The sequence below is a fragment of the Pongo pygmaeus genome, chromosome 2 (assembly GCF_028885625.2).
Source record: "Pongo pygmaeus isolate AG05252 chromosome 2, NHGRI_mPonPyg2-v2.0_pri, whole genome shotgun sequence".
In the NCBI taxonomy this organism is placed as follows: Eukaryota; Metazoa; Chordata; class Mammalia; order Primates; family Hominidae; genus Pongo; species Pongo pygmaeus.
Window position 1 is genome coordinate 113,868,415 of NC_085930.1, and position 17,712 is coordinate 113,886,126.

Below are 17,712 nucleotides of genomic sequence, written 5' to 3' on the forward strand. Positions count from 1 at the left end.
CCCCAAAGATTTCACCAGAGTCCTGTCATCTGGGCTTGCCAGACTAGAAAATGACCCAACACACTTTGAGATAATTACATTTCACACCAAAAAAGAGGGAACCATATCACAGGATACTGTTATCTGAGCCACCAGGATTCAGTGTCAGAAGATTATTTGAGGCTTTTGGCAAATAGCCACATTAGATCCCGAGGTCACGGGCACCTGTTTTCCAGGCACTCACCCTTCCTGGGGCACACACGTTTTGCATTTTCTTCCCCAGTGTCAGCTCAGTAAGATTAAACTGTCAGCCCACAGCATGGATTTGTGTATCCCGGCTGCAGATCACACATCTGTCTCATCAGTGGTATCACATTGTAAATCATAGCCACAAAATGGAATTCCATACAGTGTTTTTTCTTGCCCCAGATGATGATATATAAATATACACGGAAAATTTAACTCATAATTATCTAGGGAAGATAATGACTGAATAAAAAACCAAAAACAGTTTTCTGAAAGCTTTTAGGCACATGGTTTCACAAAGTTCTTTTTACTTTCCCGGCAGAAATGCAGAATTCATCCTCAGGGTAAGTTGGAAGTGGGTGAGGTTTCTTTTAGTAAATCATCCAGCCCATCCCCCAACCATGTCCACCTCACTGCCATTTCCTCACTAACCCTCTGGTGGTGTCACGCTGTTCTGATCTGCCTATCACTAGCAATTGATCACATATATTCATTCACATTAGGGTGTTAATATCACAGTGTTACTTTGGAGTTACCCCAACAAAAGTCTTCTAAATTTTAACAGAATAGAAGACAAAAAGGAATAATTGTCCAATGGTAGAATCTACACCCTAGGATGGGTGAGACAGGGGCAGAGCTGGACAGAGGTGCTTTCCTGGTTCTCCCCAACAGGTGTTTACTTCCTCTTGTAGTCTGTCCTCATTAAAGGCACTACTAAATTGCTGACCATTTAAACTCTTACCAGTTTTCCCCAGCTAGGTAATTTTTTTTTTTTTTTTTTGAGATGGAGTTTTGCTCTTGTTGCCCAGGCTGGAGTGCAATGGCTCAATCTCAGCTCACTGCAACCTCTGCTTCCTGGGTTCAAGCAATTCTCCTGCCTCAGGCTCCTAAGTAGCTGGGACTACAGGCATGCACCACCATGCTCAGCTAATTTTTTGTATTTAGTAGAAACGAGGTTTCACCATGTTGGTCAGGCTGGTCTCGAACTCCTGACCTCAGGAGATTCACCCACCTTGGCCTCCCAAAGTGCTGGAATTACAGGCATGAGCCACCGCGCCTGGCTGGTAAATATTTATATGAGGTTTATGATATATTTATGTACAATCATTTATATGATGCAATATTCAAAATGAAAAGGTCAAAAACCTCTGAGCTTTCTAATTGAACTTTAGGGTATTTATATATACACAAAAATATATACCTATATATTTTCTCCTTTAACATCTTTGTTCTTCCTTCTGTACTATTATCTCCTTAATGTGACATACTATCCATCTACATTGCTATAGAAATTTAAATTAGTATTGTCACTTTGGGGGGTAATTTGGCAACAAATGATCAAATTCAAAGTTTTCATAAAATAAGACCCTGCAATTTCACTTCTAGGCATATATCTTCAAGAGTTTCTTGTACATGTGCATAAATAAATTTCAAGGATGTTTACTGAATGCATCTATGTAATACTCCCCAAAAATTAAAGAAACAATCAAAAGTCTATCATAGAAAAACATATTAATAAAACATATTATTTCATATGATGGAAAGGTATTTAATAGTTAAAAATATGAACATGACCTGGGTAAAACAACTTAACTATTCTTTCAAAAACATCAAATAATAAATGCAAGTTACAGAATGCACAGGAAATAAAAAACAACCTCCATGGATAACTCTATAGTGAAGTTGGCCATGAAGAGCCAATAAATATGCAGATACATTCTGCCTCACAAGTAGAGAAAGGTGAAATAAAAAGCAAGGTTCTGGGGTTCTTCTTGTTGCCCAAGAAACTAGCACTGTTATTGAATAATCATACTTATCAAAGGCAAGGCATGGGAATTTGGCATACTCATATACTACTAATGGCAAGATAAATTTATAAACTTTTCTGAAGGGTTATTTGAAAATATATATAAAAAGCTTCAAGTAAACTAACTTTGACAAAGTACTTCATCTCAAGAAAATAAAGAATGTCTACAAAGTTGAAGTTAATAAAAGTCTAAAGTGCCTAATGTCTTAAAAGAATGGTTTCATTGAACAAATTACAGTACATAGATTAAACAGATTATTTGAAGGATGAAAGTAATGACAGAAGAATAAATACTGGCATTAAAGTTGCTGATGTGTTGTTAAGTTTTTTAGAGTATCACTTTACTTTTAAAAAATAATATTCATATGGTCCATATTATTCAAGGACACTTGTTACCAGAGAAAAGTCAGTTAAAGTAAACCCACTTAAAATATCACAGTAAATAATGGGAAATAAAAAGCTTTGATTAGTATTACATTTTAAGGGAAAAAAACAAGAGGATACATTTTATTAATCTTTTAGCAAATTTTGATATATAACTTTACACTAGTTCTTAGAACCACACTATCCAATGCATGTGGCTACTGAGCACTTGAAATGTGACTAGTCCAGTTGAAATGTGTTGTGGGTATAAAATACATTCTAGATTCCAAAGGCTTAGTATAGAAAAAAGAATGTCACACATTCCATTGATAATTTTATATTGATTTTATCTTGAAATATATACAAAAGTATATTTGATATATTGAATTAAATATATTATTAAAATTAGTTCCACCATTTAAAAAAAATTTTTTAATGTGCCCATGAGAAGATTTTAAACTACATGTATTCCTAGCATATTTCTTCTGGAAAATGCTACCTTAAAATAAATCATGTTTTCATATTTAGGGCATAAATTCCCCAGCAAACTTAAGAGCACAAAACATCCTTCAACGAGCATTTGACGTTTTTGACAAGCTCAGAAACAGTATCACTTTTGAGCAAAATTATTTGAGGATGAGCATCAAAAGGACCTCTCCCTATTTTGTCATTCAACTCATTCTCTTCTGGAGCATGCAGATACTGTCTATTTTCCGATCCTTACCAGGTTTACGGCTGTCAGCAATCAATGTGTTCAACAATCAGCAAGTGTTTTCTGCAGATTGTCAACCTAGTTTCATCAGTTTCACGAAGTTCTCCATCTTTTGCAAGATTTGCAATTCTACTCTACAATGAATTTGCACTATCATGTCCAGTAAAATCATATATAACTGAGGAGCAACTGGCCCATAAAGGAAATGATGCTTAGTAGGCAAACACTCGTTAGTGCTATCTTAAGACATCAGAATGGGGACCTACATATAAGTGGGCAATTCATTAATGAATGTTTTCATGTGATGATGTGAAGGCTGTTATCATTATGAAGGCTTAATAACTAGTGAGATTCAGAAAATTAATATTTTATAAGGTTTGGATTTACGTGTACAATATCAAATGACCTCTGGAAAAAAATATATAAAAATTTCAAAAGCAAGTAAGTGGTGGGAATATAGGTGATTTTTACTTTCTTCTGTTTGCCTATATTTCTATAATTATTATGTTTTATATTAACACACTTAGTTTAATTTAATTTCAATTGCCAGGTCAAATACCACATTCTCCATTAGCCACTCCATTTGGGCCGGCCTCCCCCTAGTGAAGCCTCCTCCTCAGGACTCCAAATCAATGCTCTTTCATAATTTATTACTAACTACATTGTATAATTATGATAATAACTAAGACTTAAGTGCCAGGCACTGTTCAGAGTGCTTCATATTTATTAGCCTTTGTAAACTCTTCAGTCAGTCTGATGTTTCTTCAAGACACTGATCCTCAAGTAAGAGAAGAAAGAAAAATACCTACAAGGGGAGTTTACTCTCAGGATAGGGTGTCAGTATGATTTGAAAAGGCAAATTCAGGCTGGGCGCGGTGGCTCACGCCTGTAATCCCAACACTTTGGGAGGCCGAGGCAGGTGGATCATGAGGTCAGGAGATCAAGACCATCCTGGCTAAAATGGTGAAACCCCGTCTCTACTAAAAATACAAAAAAATTAGCTGGGCATGGTGGCCGGCGCCTGTAGTCCCAGCTACTCAGGACGCTGAGGCAGGAGAATGGTGTGAACCCAGGAGGCAGAGCTTGCAGTGAGCCGAGATTGCACCACTGCACTCCAGCCTGGGTGACTGAGCAAGACTGTCTCAAAACAAAAAAAAAAAAAAAGAAAAGCAAATTCAATATTAAAATACAATTTTACACTTGGAAATATAACGTTTTCATAATACAAACTTTGGAAGGAAAACAAAATGAATTGATATCATAGCTAATAATTCAACTTTGTTAAAGAGGATATAAAAAAGGAATATGATAAAAATTTAACATAAGCATAATTGAAAAAAAAACGCTATTAGAATACCAAAAGTTTACAATTTCTTAACACATTAAAGCAAATCTACCACAAACCTAAAGTAACCATCATACTCTTGGTGAATATTTAAAAGCATCATCAAAGTCATACCAGACTGGGAGGTCCACTATCACCACTATTCCTCTACATTATGCCAGAGGCCCTAGGCAGTGTAATATTCCAAGGAAAAAATATATAAACAGTTTTAAAACAGAAGAAACAAAACCACCATTACTTGTAGTACCTATGGCTTTCTACAGAATATCCAGAGAATCTACAAACCAACAAAGATGCCAAATAGAAAATTAGAATATAAAAAAACAGCCCCCTTACTATATACTGGCAATAACCAATTTTAAAAATGTAGCTAGAGGAGAGATGATCCTATTCACAAGAGCAATAAAACTTCTAATGACTAATGAAGGGATACTAAGATGTGATATGTATGTGTATATATATACATACATACACACACACACACACGATGAAATACACCAATAAAAAGGAATGAAGCAATGACACATTCAACAACATAGATACCCTTGAAAACATTACATTAAGTGAAAGAAGCCAGACACAAAATGCCACATACTGTATTATTGTATGATTCCATTTACATGAAATATCCAGAATGGGCAAATGTATAGACTTAGCAGATTGGTAAGGTTGCCTAGGGCTGGGTGTGTGGCAGGGTGCGTGGAGTGATGAGAACTGAGAAATGACTGCTAATGGGTACAGGGTTTATTTTGCAGGGTTCAAAAATATTCTAAAATTAGATTGTGTTGATGGCTGCATACCCTGCAAATTTACTAAAAACACTAAATTGTAAACTTTCAATGAGTGAATTGTATAGTATGTGACTTATACCTCAATTGAAAAATGATAATGAAAACCCATAAGGTGCCTAATACAAGTTTCAGACATTTATGGAGAATATTATAAAGTCTTGTAGAATGACCTAAAAAATAATGTATAGAGATAGGCCATGTCCATGAAAGGAACATACCAATAGTGAAAAAGTAAAAGTCTCCTCTAACCTTTAGATTCAATGTAAATTATAACAGGAATTTTCATAGGAAGGGATAGATCCTAAAATTCATGTTGAAGCCTAAAGCATCAAGAATAGCCAAGACAGTTTTAAGGAAAAAGGGTAAGAAGAGAAGATTTATTATGAAGCTTTAATAATTAAATGAAATGGTATTAGTTCAGGAATCACAAAAAGATGAGTAGAACAGAGAGTCAAGAGATGGATCCAAGGATACAACAGAAATTAGCATATGTCAGAGATGCCAACAAAATAAGTGAGAAAATAGTAAACTATTCATTAAATGATAATGTGGTAAATGGTTTTCAATATGGAAAACAATTATACCCCTGCCTCAACAACACAGATATATAAATTTCAGAGGAGTTCAAAGTCCCAACTATGAAAAACAAAATTTTGCCAGTAAAAAAACCAATGGCAATACACAAAAAAGAAAATTGAAAAACTATATTAAAACTATATATTAAAAAGATAATCTCTAAGGGAAATGCAAAGTAAAAGAGCAGTAAAATACATTCCATGCTTCTCAGATTAGCCAAAATCAAAACATCTGATTAATACCAGTCACAGCCAAAGATACGGGAATACAAGGAACTCCAACACAATGCAGGAGGAGGGCAACCTGCCAAACCTAGGAGAGCTAAAATAACAGATGAATGTTGATTTAAGCATACATATCCTACTACTCAGTCGTTCCCCTTCTGCGGATATATGCCCAAGACACACTCTTGTACATTTCTACAAGCTCTTGTCAAGAATATTCCTTGTAATATATTTAATAATAGCAAGAGGTAGAAAAATCCTTTATCTATCAATATATAAACCGTGGCATATCAAAGGAATACTAAGCTAAAATGAATCAACTAGATTTACAATGATCAATATATGTTATCAACACATGTAAAAAAAGTTAGGTGAAAAAAATCACAAAAATAGATAAGATAGGTGTCCATAACATGGTGTTTTAAACACATAATAAAACTACACACTCTAGTAGGCACGCTGAGTCCCAACACTGCAGGCTGAATGGACTTGACCCCAAGTTCTCATCTTTCACTGTCCTTCTTGCTTATGACAGAATTTTCTATTTTCAGCAATTCCATACTTACACTTAAGTGGCTACATGTAAAATGCTAGAGTAGGTGCCAGGGAGGACAAAAGAATTATATATAAGACTCCACTCCAGCTCCTGGCCGCTGCAGAAGAGTACAACTCAGCTAGGGATGTTGTTTCAGGGACTTGGCTCTTAACCTTCACTCCAGCTTGCATAGTGTGTAAACTTAGAGTGTGCAACTTTCAAGGAGTAGCTCCTTTATCTATAAAATTGGAAAGCCATCCTCCTCCTATTGTGAAGAATAAATAAATATAATTATAGTGTCCAGCACATGACAAACACTCAACACTCTTAGTGATTATGAGCATGGAAGCCACCAAATGAATACAATCTTCTAAACAGCATCTCAGTCGTGCTGACAATAAAAACAAAAGGTGATGGATGGGAGAAGGGCACCAGTTGGGTCCACTTAGCCTTCTCCATATTTGGATACAACATCCCCACATCTCCCGGGTAACTTAGGCATGCTCTGTGGGATTTTGGGACATGTCTTCCAGCAACAGTAGCGTGGCTACAGCCAGGCCTATGTATTCCTCCAGGTTCAGCATCGACAGGGCTCTGTGAAAAGAGATACCAGCCTTCGGAATGAGAACTCCTTCCCTCAAACCTCTGAAGAGATTCTGGGGTAGGATGAGGCGACCTAAGCTTGCTTCTCAGTTAATCCTCTTTAAAATCACAAGGACACACCACCTTAACTCCATCTTGCTGAGGGAAAGGCAACAGTGTCCCACCTCCAGCTCCCTCCAGCAAGCACCTGCCCCCATCTCACAGGCCATCTTCATAAAGAGCTGGGATAGAGTTCTACCCATGGATTTAGTAGTAGGGACCACACAAGGGATCTACTTGCTAGATATGGAAAACAGTAGTTGGAAATCATGTTCGGAGATACTGAGTTGTTGGATTTTATTCCTGGGATTCCTTTCTGAGGGCTTGGGAAAAGATGGTAGGTATTTCAGTTCTCCAGCCAACCTGGTGCCACCATGTGGCAACACCACCAACAGTTCATAAATCAGTCAGCTTTCAAATTCTGATTCTGTCAACTTTTTATCTTTGAGGAATTCAAAATATTTCATTTTTATATATCAAATGAGAATCTATTCATTTTTTCTTCATTCATATTTTAATATCACATAATTTCATGTTTGCATTACCTTAATTCACCCTATGAAAAAGCTCTTATGGGAACAAACCAGCCTCCATTGACCAATGTCAGCACTGTTACATCTGGGATCAGGTTTGTTACACCACCAGATAACTAATGATCAAGGTGTGGTAGGACAACCAAGTCATTCTTCACCCAGATTGTAAGGCTAAATTATTCATTCTATTTTTCTGTATTGGCTGAAGTATAACTACTCTTGGTTTGCATTTATTAAAAAGGAGGTAGAAAATCATCAAGAAGTCTCATTTTAGCTTGGGAACTAAAATGATAAAATAAATAACTATAGTAATAAAAATAAAACTAACCTGATAAAACTAAGCAGGATGATGGCTACCCTTGGAAGATAGTGCCTGTAGGTAGGAGTAATGGGAAGATTGGAAATATTCTGGGTCTTAATCAGGGCACTGGTTACACAGGTGTGCTCAGTTGTGACAATCCACTGAGTGTATCCTTCAGAACTGCATTATTTTCTGGAATTATCCTTCAACAGACTGTTAAATTCACCAAGGTCTGATCAGTCATCTCCCTTTAACTTGGCTTTCCGACAAGAGTCTGTGCATACACAATAATAATTCGAAGGCAAAAGGGGGAAGCCTTGTTTTCTACGGGATATTTTTCAGCCATTGGGAATCCCTCTGGGCAGGGAGGAAGGAGACAGAACATAATCTATGCTACTGCTAGTTTAAATGACTGAGCTGAGTATGGCTAACACTTCACTTTCTCAAAAGTGAACAAATTCTGCAGCCAGATAACTCTCCCTTCTACCACCATACACGCAGACAAACGAAACCCAGACCACACAGAACACTGCGCCACCAAGAGATACACACCATCTCTACAGAGACACACTTTGACTCCTCAGAGACAACACACACACACACACACACAGCCTCCCCCCACTCTCCAGAAACAGTCCCACAGACACAGCTTCTGGCCCACAGAGACAGCTCGCAGATGGAGGTAGTGGTGGGTAATTAGGAGAGATGCAGCTGCCCATGGACAGGCAAAGGAACGTGAGCAAGGAAGATGGAAAGCAGTATCTTCAAAGTCTTGGCAAACTAAATTTCTCTAAAAAGATTTTGAAATCTGCAAATAGGGTCCCAGATATTGCTGTAAATTTTTAAAAATTATCTCCATTTCCACCATAGCCCCAGACGCCTTGAACCATCTTCCTTCGACTTTTTAATAAAACCCCAGTGCATTTTCACATTTGTCATATCCTCTGAACTCCAAGTTCCTTGGGAAGATTGAAAGGCGGTGGGGATTATTTCATTTCATAAATGAAAAAGTTCAGGTTCAAAGATGCTGGTCAGTCATCACAAAACTAAGCAGTGATCTCATGGCTGAGTTTCAGAGTTGGGGTGGGGGAGGCTGAGTTGAAGGGACAAGGTGATAATAGCAAGAGAGGCTAGGTGACCGTCTCCCCAGCCCAGAGCTCTGAGAAGCGCCCACAACACCACAGGCGGCCCCACTGGAGCCACCTCAAAGGACCTGGAGTAAAAGAATCACACCCGACATCATTTGCATACCCCAAGACTGGCCAGCCCCCCCGTCTCAGTCTTCCTCCCCTGAGAAAGTGTCAAGAAAATCAAACAAATCGAGATCATGGTCGGGGAGATGGAGAGCATGGAAATGAAGCCAGACTCAAGGCATTTTCTAGGAGCGGATAGGAGCCAACGTTAGCGAACCAAACCCACAGCGTACTCGCTTCTCTTAGGAAGTCCCTAGGCCCAAACCGGTGTGTGCATTTAAGAGTTTTGGGATACGTACTTATCCTTGGGGACGGTGCTTATTTGGAAAAAGAAAAGAGGAGCAGGACGGATATAAGAACAAGTTCCCCTACCCTGCCAAGACGTCAGTAAATTAGGAACAAGAAGGGGAGCAAGTGCTCCAAAAAGCCGCAGGTCTTGGGGTTCCCACCACTGAATCTTTCCGCTCCACGGGTCCATCAGGAAGATCCTGCGCCGTTACCTCCAAATCTATGTAGAGCCCCCTGGGATTGGCTCCCTACCTCTTCAAGTCTGGCGGCTGTGGCGGAAAGGGAGTATGAGGAGGAACCCGGGATGAAACTGAAGTGACCGCCCCGCCAACAACGCTCCCCTCCCCAGGCAGCCCGCGGGCGAGGGCCAGACGCAGTCCACCTGTGTTCTAACTCTGAGCACCAGCTGTGACCTTGAGAGAGTCCCTGATTAGCCCCGTTTTACAGAAATTAAGAGTTTGAGTCAGGTCCGCCGCGCTAGGCTGCTTGCGGGGCGCTTAACGGATGGTTTGAGGCGTCCCGCCGGTGCGCCCGCAGCACAGTAGGTACGCGGTGAACCGCAGCCCAAGCGCTACGTGGCCATCCGGGATCGGAAAACGCGAGGGAAACGCAGAGGCGAGCTCCCGCCCCAGCAGCGAGAGAAAGAGGCGATTCTGACTCCGCGATGATCCCTGAGCAAGTTCAAGTACCCGCGCCCCTCGCCCCTCCGCAGAGGCTGACTGACCGCGCCTAGGGTTCCTGGCTCCGGACGCGCACAGGGTGCGGGGGAGCGTGAGAGACACCTCCACACCTTCACACACCCACCCCGAAGTTGCGGCAACGTTGAGGGGAGAGTGGCGCAAAGCTGCCAGAGGGGAGAAGAGGGAGGCGGACGGTACTCACACCGGGTGGCCAGCCTGAAGCAGGTCCGCGACCGGGGTCATCGATGGCGGCCGGGCTCAGGCCACCGCGCCTCAGTACGCCCAGGGCACCTGCCGCAACGCGCCGCGTGGATTAGAGGCTGCCGGCGGCGAGGAAGGGGCGCGGGTCGGTCTGCGCGCTAAAGCTGGGCTGCAGCACCGCGGGGGCTCGGCTGCCAGAACCGCAGCCGCAGCGGGAGCCCGGGAACCGACAGGAGGCGGGAGCGCGGCGGCGTCGGCAGCAGCGGCTGCGAGGGAGGCGCCCGCGCCGCAGGCAGCCAGGGCCAGCCTGGCCGCAGCCACCGCCGACACCTGCTGGCCCGGCCGACAGCCAATCAGAGGCGCCCGGAGCGGGGGAGCGTGCGGAGGCGGGGCGGGGGCGCGTGCAGGGCGCCCGGCGGGAGGGGCCGCCAGCTATCGCGCCTGCGCCGGGGCAGGGGGTGCCCGCCGGGCCGGTTCCTCCAGAGCACCTCCGGCGCGCGGGCGGCACGCGCCGGGAGGGGCGGGGCGCACCGGGAGGAGGCGGGGCAGGGCTGCGCGCGCCCGGGGCGGGGACCCGCACCCCTCCCGGGGCTCTTCCCTGCGGCGCAGTGCAGTATTGGGGCCGCGGTTCGGGAGCCCCCAGGTGCGACTCCAGGTCCTTCCCCGATTCTAAGTCAGGCTTTTCCTGTCCCCTGCCTCTGAGTCCTGGGGGCCCAGACCCTCAGTGACCGTAGAGTGATGGGTCACCAGAATCCGGGGCCTGCCTGAATCTAAGACATGGTGTGGCGCTCCTCCACAGACAGCTCTTCCCCACTTCACAGTGCCTGGGTAATTAAAGTCGCCGTAGTGACCACTATGTGGATTGCTTTAATTCTCCCATAAATTGACTACGCTAACGACTCTCATTCATTCAACACACATCAAAGGGGTTAGCGATCAGAGAGCTGTCCAGGCTAATGCGCGCCCAAGTCTCCCAGACCCCCCACAGCTGCGGAACCACCGGGTTAGTGAGCCCGCGCTGTCAGAAAGACTCCCAAAGACTGCTGCAAGTGAGGAACGCTTTCGGGCTCGTGCCAGGAGTTCCCGGTCCTGGAAGAATGACTGGGAGTTGAAAGGTTCCACTCCAGGCCAGGACTTCATTGCGCGTTTGCATCCATTAAGCCAGGAATCTTCCTGAGACCGACTGCCTCAGCCCCAACAACTCGGCTGTGAAAACACTTTGTCAATTTTAGCTGCAGGGTGGAAGTCGCTCCATGAAAATAAAGCATTTATGGAGTTACACTGGTGGTTTCTGAATCCCTGGAAATCCTCTCAAGCCGGTGGGTTGAGGCTGTTCTCTCCGTGTAAATTTGCGCAGTAGAAATAAATGGCTTGTTTGCTGATCAGTCCACAGCAGAAAACAAAACAAAACAAGAGAAAACCTTAAAGAAAGGAACTCGGAAGGTAAAGGAGTTAATTTCTTTAAAGATTCTATTCCCTCCTTTAAAGGGATTTTAATGTCTACAAACTGGTAAAGTGGAAGGAAGTTATTTTGTTTCTCTTTTGTTTACATTAAATTTAAATTTTATTTAGCTGTGCTTGATTAGCATTCACGTGGCACAAAATTCTAAAACTACAAATGGAACACAGTTAACAAGACTCCCTCCCACCCTTGTCTCTCAATTCCTCTTCCTGGGGGCAACCAGTGTGTACCCTCCTCAAGGAAATTGACATATACACAAACATATTTGTCTAATGCTCTTATTTTTATTTTTGTTGTACAAACTATGCACATTGTTTTACATTTTGATCTTTTCCTTTAACAAGATATTATCGTGGAGTCATTCCATATCATTACCAAAAACTTTTTCTTGTTATTTTACAGCTGTATGATATTCCATTGAATAAGATATGCCAAAATTTATGTAAGGGCCCCCAATTATGGGCATTTAAATGGTCTCCAATCTATCACTGTTAATAACAATTATGCAGTGAATAACTTTGTTCTTATGTAACTGTGTATGTGTGGGGGTACATATGAAGAATAAATCTGTACAACTGGATCATGGGGTCAAAGGTGATGTGCATTTGTAATTTGGATAATGTCAAATGCCCTTCATAAAGATATAAACTCATGATCTCACACAAGGTATGTGAGTGCATATTTCACACACCCACCCCTCTGATGGTTCTGAGCCTGTTAGCTCTCATATCCATTCCTAGTCCTTCCGACTGCTTCGTGGGAGGCTTCATTTCCCAGACTCCCCTATCAACTGGCCAATGGGATTCAGCAGTAGGAGAATAGGAGGGAGAAAGGGAGAAGCCAGGGTATTTCCCATTCTTCCCTTTCAGCTTGGGTGGTGGGAACAGACGGGTGTCTATGGCAGCAGCTACTCCTCCTGGGTGGTCCCAAGTCCAGTAGGACAGGCTCAGTATGGGCTCAGCTCCCTGGGTTCTGGCAACACCTCCCCCTCTTGTCCCTTTGGCCTGGAGGTAGCAGGATGTCCTACTGTTGCTAATCTCCAGTGGTCTCACTGTTTCCTGGGAGTCTTTCAGCCTCTCACATCCTCTGTGTAACCAACTCTATGTTTTAACTTCCCCCCATTTCAAATATTCCAAGTAGTTTCTGTTTTTCTAGTTGTACCTGACTGGTATTTTTCTGATACACTGACATATCCCTTTACACAGTACATTATTCAACTTGCAGATCTTTGCCAATTATATAAAATGGTCTCGATAGCTTGACTTGCTATTATTAAAAGTGAGGTAGAACATTTTTACATATGTTTATGAGACACTTGTATTTCCTTTTAAACTCTATGTTCATATCCTTTGCCCGTTTTTTGGTTTATTTTTGTCAGACCAATAGATTCTTGATTGTGAAACCAAGTCCTGCCAGTGAAACATTTCATAAAAACATTTGTTTGAAACTAGGTTTTCAACATGATTTTGCCTCAGGGAGCAGTGTCCAATAAAAAACAGTAATGTGAGCCTGTTGATTGCTCACAGAAAAAATAGGATAAGAAAAAATAGGATAAGAATGTTCAGGAGTTGATAATCCACCTGGACAGACAAAATAAACTTATGTTAAATGATGTTCATTGTTCTGAATTGTTGCAATCAATAAGTGCAAATTATAATAACAAGTCGATTGGCCTTTCCCCTAAACAATGTATCATGTAATCATTCCCTGTCATTATAAGGAGTTTCCCCTTCTTCCTTCCTCCCTCCCTTCCCTCTCTCCCTCCCTCCCCCTTCCCTCCCTCTCTTCTTCCTTTCTTCCTCCCTTCCTCCCTTCTTCCCTCCCTCCTTCTTTCCTTCTTTTCTTCCAGCTATATGATATTCTACTGAATAGGATTTATTATAACTTATTTAAGAGGTCTCAAGAACTCTTAGTTACAAGTGGCAGAAACCCAACTCTAAAAGGCTTAGACATGAAAAGAAATACATAGGCTTACTTAAATGCAAAGTCCAGATGCAGGTCTAACGGCAGGCACTTTTGGATTCAGGGGTTCAGGTGATGTCAGTAGAAGCAGAACTATAGTCTCAGCCTCTCTCTAGTTTGTTTGCTCTCTCTTTCCCTCTTTCTCCACTACTCCTCTCTGCTTTCCCCCTTGGGTTTTATTATTAAGCTGACTTACTTAATGTAGTGGCATCTGACAGCTCCAGAATTATCTTCTACTCAGTGGCCAGCACCTAAGAATGAGGCAAGTCTTCCCTTCCACAGTGCACATTAAGTTGCCGAGGAAAACTTATTTGTCTTGCTCCAATCATTAAGTCCAGCCCTTGAGAAGTGTAAAGACTGGAGTGTTATGTTTGCGAGTAGCAAAGACAGTAAGATGGACACAGTGGTTGGAGTAAATCAGCTGAAAAGTTTACCACAGCTCACATACTTTCCTACACGTGCCTCCCAACTGGTACATAGTAAGCCACATGTAAACACTAGAATTCATTTCTGTCCAGATCCAGTGAAGATTTCAGCTTTTTCAGCTGGATGCCAGGCCAACAGGATAAATGTTTGAATGTAGAATGTCAAAGGGTACTTTCAACATGGGCCCCACAGGTGCTGCATCATGACATGATTGGGTGCTGGGTTCAAAGTTTATTTGGCATTATGCAGATGTCTGCAAAGCTGACTTAATTAGTCAATTCACTTCTTTACAGACTCTCAGAATCAAAGTCCTAACATCTTACCTAAGTTATAAACACTTTAAAAGAAAGACAAATAAATACAGAATAGTTAAGTGATTCCAGCAAGTTCACAAATAAGGCAGGAAGTACAGATGGAAGCCCAGAGACAGAGGAATGAAAACGAGCCCCAGTTTCCTATTGGTAGGTAGTCCTTTGGGTTAGAAACAGGCCCATCTTTCCTTCTTCACCAGCGCTAATACTGACTGCTTTTTAATGTTCTCTGTGAAAAGTCTGGCATCTGAAGATGATTTTGGATAACAATGTGCCTGGCACAGATGACCTAAAATACCATGTTCTCAATTCCCCCATCCTGAGCAGTCATCCAGCAAAATGTCGTTGAATCCAACCATAGCATCACCTCATGACTCACAGGCAGCGCTTGTTTTTCCATTTTCTGCATGATCTTGACCACCGTAAGAGTATTAATGGATTCCTCCTTTATCAATAAGAGCTCTTTGACATTTGTGTGCACAAGGAACCGTACCACGTCTTCTTTTAAAATGCGAATCAGACAGTTCATTTCTTAGCCAGAAGATTGATGAGTTTATACCAGCAAGAAAAGGACATGTCTCAGGAGGATCCTGGGTAGAATTAAAAGAACATTAATCACAAGACTGAGATGCCAGTCTGAACTCACCACTTCCTGGCTGCATGACCTTGGGCAAGTTGCTTAACTTGGCTGAATCCAAGATTTTTTCACATATAAAATATGTTGTAATCCTCTCCACCATCCTGTAAGATTGTTATTGATACAATGTATGTGGAATCATTTTGTACATGAGATTTATTATATGTTACTTCTTTAAAAACTATCATTTTCAACCTGAAAAATGAGTTTATAAATGAAGATTCTATGCTATTTTGTGACATTTCTGGCGTATAAGTGGTGAAATAAAGCTTTCACTCACTGCTTCCTTATCAGCCAAAAATGTATCTCGACCTCTTCCATGTCACTTAGCACTTGCTATGTAGTATTAGTTATTTGCATAGATCTCCAATCTCCCCTGCTAGACTCTAAGTACCCTAAAGTTAAAGCTATGTCACATCTGTTATCTCTACAGGGTGCCTGGAACAATATCTTAATAAATTGTTGATATTCAATAATTATTTGTTGACTAAACAGTAAGTGAAAAGAAAAATTTATAAGTTGGACCCCATCATAATTTAAAATGTTTGTTTGTGAAAGACCCTATTAAGAAGACAAAAAGACAAATTACATTCTGGAAGAAAATATTTTCATATCATATAACTGACAAAGGACTTGTATTTCGAATACACACGGAACTCTTTTTTTAACTTTTAAGCTCAGGGGTACACGTTTGTTATATAGATAAACTTGTGTGATGGGGGTTTGTTATACAGATTACTTCATCACCCAGCTATTAAACCTAGTACCCATTAGTTATTTTTCCTGATCCTTTTCTTCCTCCCCTCTCTACCCTCCAATAGGCCCCAGTGTATATGGTCCCCCTCTCTGTGTCCATGTCTTCCCAACATTTAGCTTCCACTTATAAGTGAGAACATGCAGTACTTGGTTTTCTGTTCCTACATTGGTTTGCTAAGGATAATGACCTCCAGCTCCATCCATGTTCCTGCAAAAGACATAATCTCTCTTTTTATGGCTGCATAGTATTCCACAGTATATATGTATCACATTTTCTTTATGCAGCCCATCATTGATGGACATTTAGGTTGATTCCATGTTTTGGCTATTGTGAATAGTGTTGCAATGAACATATGAGTGCATGTGTCTTTATGATAGAACAATTTATATCCCTTGGGGTATGCACTCAGTAATGGAATTGCTGTGTTGAATGGTATTTCTGGTTTTAATTCTTTCAGGAATTGCTGCACTTTCACAATAGTTGAACTAATTTACACTCCCAACAGTGTACAAGCATTCCACATAGGAAGTCTTAACATTCAACAGGAAACAAAAAAACCAATTAGAAAATGGGAGAAAAATGAAGAGATACTCCAACCAATCAATCCAATTAGAAAATACAGGAAAAAAATGAAGAGATATTTCACCAAATATTGCTGGGAAATATGCACATGAAAAGATGTTCACTATCATTACCCATTAAGTAAATCCAAATTAGAGCTATAATGAGATCAATACACACCCACCTGCCAAAATCTGTAAAAAAAAAAAAAATAGTGACAACACCAAATGCTGGCAAGAAGGCAGAGAAATTGTGTCATTTATACATTGCTGGTGGGAATGTAAAATGATGCAACCACTCCAGCGAATAGTTTCACCATTTCTTTTAAAACTAAGATGAGACTAACCATACAATCCAGCAATTGAACCCTTGGACATTTATCCTAGAGAAATGAAAACTTCCATTCATGCAGAAGTTTGTACAAGAATGTTCATAGCAGCTTTATTCATAACGGAAAAACTAGAAACTACACAAAAGTAAATAGTTAAACTGAGGAATCTCCATACTGTGGAATACTACTCACATATAAGACAAACTATTGATAAAGCAACAACTTGGATGGATCTTAAGGGCATTGTGCTGTATTTTCAAAAAGCAATCTAAGAAGCCTATATGCTATCTCGTTCCATTTATATAACATTCTTGAAATAATGACATTATGGAGATGGAGAGCAGACTAGTAGTTAGCAACTATTGGGGATGGGGGTGGGTGGAACAGGAAGCAGGTATGCCTATATAAGAGTAGACCGAGGGGTCCTGTGGTAATGTGTCCAGAATTGGTTCCTTCCGGTGGGTTCTCGGTCTCGCTGACTTCAAGAATGAAGCCACAGACCCTCACGGTGAGTGTTACAGCTCTTAAAGATGGTGTGTCCGGAGTTTCTTCCTTCAGATGTTCAGATGTGTCCGGAGTTTCTTCCTTCTGGTGGGTTCATGGTATCACTTGACTTCAAGAGTGAAGCTGCAAACCTTCGCAGTGAGTGTTACAGTTCATAAAGGTAGTGCAGACTCAAAGAGTAAGCAACAGCAAGATTTATTGTGAAGAGCGAAAGAACAAAGCTTCCACAGTCTGGAAGGAGACCCCAGCTGGTTGCTGCTGCTGGCTGCGGTAGCCAGCTTTTATTCCCTTATTTGGCCCCGCCGATTGGTCCATTTTACAGAGCGCTGATTGGTCCATTTTACA

General features: G+C 41.3%; 1 protein-coding gene across 1 annotated transcript in view; it reads right to left on the reverse strand.

Annotated features, from left to right (window-relative positions):
• The window catches only part of MYRIP (myosin VIIA and Rab interacting protein), a 443,398-nt gene extending 432,650 nt beyond the window's left edge, over window positions 1-10,748 (reverse strand). Inside the window, exon 1 of the mRNA XM_054482420.2 lies at window positions 10,418-10,748. The gene's annotated coding sequence lies outside the window, so the exon portion shown is untranslated. The remainder of the gene's footprint in view (window positions 1-10,417) is intronic.
• Between the last annotated feature and the right edge of the window lie 6,964 nt (window positions 10,749-17,712).